Consider the following 3,005-nt stretch of genomic DNA (forward strand, 5'->3'; position numbering starts at 1 on the left):
TTCAAGGTGCACAGAAACTCAAAACAACAATAATCCACCAGCCTGTTTCAGGCCGTGTCGTTTATAGACATCATCTTGATAAATCCTCTCAGCAATCTCACCAGGAAGTTTTTGTCCTCATTTTTTTTTTTTTCAGATTTAGAAACTGAGAGGCTGAGAGATTGTGATTCACCGGCTGCTTTTCACATATTCTCATTATGTCCCTGGTGTCCATCCTCAACCCCAGGGCATGACTCACACCAGGTGTGCCAGTTGTTGAGATATTGTGTTTCAGCTCCAAACCCTTCTATGTCTTGTATATGGTGATTCTATAGGATCCCCTACTCCTTCTCAGAGGATTGGGATTGGAGTGATTGCCCAGCCCACCCTACACACACACACACACACACACACACACACACACACCCTTCCTCATTTCCTCTAATGGTTGAGCCTGCCCAGGAAAGAGAGGATTTGTGACCCTGTCCCCCATCACTCCACGCCCCGAGCCACCCCAGCTGCTGTTTTCTGTCTGTTGTTGCCAACATTTTCCCATAATTCTTGCTAAAGGTCAAAATGATGCTAGAAAGGGCAGAGCGGGCCTTAACGGGGCTAAATGTCCTCTGAGTACCTAAGCAGTGAGCTTCCTGCCTCACATGAGGGAAGCAGGGTGCCGAGGGTCCCTGGGTGCCTTGGGGAGGCTTTCCAGACCTCCCCCACTTCCTTGTGTAAAGAGTGCAGTTGATGAAGGTCTGTAACCTAATTCTGTTAGGGCAGGTGACACCAAGAATAAAGGAGAGTGCTGGAGCAGATATTTCAAAGTGACTCAGCATCCTTTTGCAATCCACACGAGGAGCTTTCTGTATTCACAGAGTACCTTGTCCGATGATGGCTAGCGAACATGACAGTAGAATCACAATTGGAGGGCCCAACTCTGCCCCTGGCTAGATGTGTGAGCATGTGAAGGTCACTCGCTCTCTTGACCCAAGTTCCTCATCTGTAACCTGGGATAATTTCCATCCTTACTCCGGGTGGTTTTGGGGCTCAGCTCAAGAGATACATAAACAGAAATGCTTTCGTGAAATACAGCACTTTGGAGATGTAGCATCTAGAGGGTTATTAGTTTGGAAATTGACACAAAATGGCAAAAATGTAATTTCACTTGAAATGGAACTTGGCGATTTTAAGTTCATTCACTGGTTCATATGCCAAGCCCCGTACCAGGGGATGGGACGTTGCCAAGAGCAAGGCAGGCGCAGTCCTCAGTGGGGACTAATGGCACTGGGGGAAGACACAGACAGAACCTGTGGTCAAAGTAGAATGAGGGTTATGAACAGGGATGCTGGGGCTCAGTGGGTATATGGAGGGCTCCATTTGGGGGATCAGAAAAGGTGTCCTGGAGACGCAACATTTAATCCTGGTTTCAGAGGTGGGAGGCCACAACTTCCTGAATACCCTAAAACTCTCCCATTCTCTGATACTCTCCTACTCCCTGATTTACACACCTTAAAAAAAAAGTCCAGTCATTCCTTCTGCTGTCACACAGATGTAAAGATAAAAATTAAAAGGACTTCTTAGTCTAAGGATGATAACTGTTTACACAAAGCATTTTCCAATCTGCTCCTCCTTGGCTAGCTGAGCAGGGCTCAGTATCTACTGAACCGTGTTTGGGACATGCAACGCCATTTCTCCTGGTGGGTATAAAACGGGAGCCATGGGCTTCCCTGTGGTGCAGTGGTTGAGAGTCCGCCTGCCAATGCAGGGGACACGGGTTCGTGCCCCGGTCCGGGAGGATCCCACATGCCGCAGAGCGGCTGGGCCCGTGAGCCATGGCCGCTGAGCCTGCGCGTCCGGAGCCTGTGCTCCGCAACGGGAGAGGCCACAACAGTGAGAGGCCCGCGTATGGCAAAAATAATAATAATAATAAAATAAAATAAAAAATAAAACGGGAGCCATATCTCCATTTCTTTGATGGGATAGAAATACATTTTCCTGTGGCTGCAAAAACAAACCAGGTTTTTAAAGTCAACCCCTCCAACTACTTTCCTAAATAAATCTCACCTCTCCTACATGCACCAAACTTTCTCAGAGAATTGTCATTGGGTGGACAAGTTATTTAACCTCTCTAGGGAGGAACACTAAAACCACAGGGTGCTCCTTATGGGTTGTTGTAAGAGCTAAATGAATTATAACTTAAAATAGTGCCTGGAACATAGTAAATGTTAGACAAGTGTAGCCAATATTATTATGATTATAATCACCATCTCCTCCTTCCTACCTCCTACTTACTCTCAGTTCACTACAGCTTTTGCTTATAACCCATGACTCATATCTGTATACAGTTCTTGTTAAGGTCACCAATAACCTCCATGTAGCTGAATCTAAGGGGCTATTTCAGTTCTCATTTTACTGACGTCTCCATAGTGATCTAGCCTGTTGATCAGAGCCTTTTAAACATGTATATTCTCTTCTGTTGACATCTATGACACAATATCCTATTTTCCCTTTTATATCTCTGGCTACGGCTCCATTTCTTTTGTCGGCTTTTTAATATTTAGTATGAAGTTACTCAAGATTTGGGCCTGGGTCTTTTCCTCTTCTCTCCCTAGGTAAACCTCTTTAGGCCTGTGGCTTCATAACTTCTTGCCTATCTCTTCTCTTAGTTCCAAATCCATATACATAACTACCTTCCACTACATCCACTAGGGTGTTTCAAATGTATATCATTTGCAACACGTTCAAAACAAATTAGTTTTCTTCTACCCTGAACCTGGGCCTCCTCCACAGTTTCCAATATCTGTGAATTATATCCATTGCATAAAGTAGAAATCCAGGAATAATCCTTGGTATAGTTCTTACCCCATTTCCTTTTTTTAAATTGAAGTATAATTGATTTACAATGTTATGTTTCTGGTGTACAGCCAAGTGATTCAGATGTATATATATATATATATATATATATATATATATATATATATATATATATATATTCTTTTTCGGATTTCTTTCCCTTATAGGTCATTACC

This window comes from Lipotes vexillifer, unplaced genomic scaffold, assembly GCF_000442215.2.
Source record: "Lipotes vexillifer unplaced genomic scaffold, Lipotes_vexillifer_v1.1 scaffold237, whole genome shotgun sequence".
NCBI classification, from domain to species: Eukaryota; Metazoa; Chordata; class Mammalia; order Artiodactyla; family Lipotidae; genus Lipotes; species Lipotes vexillifer.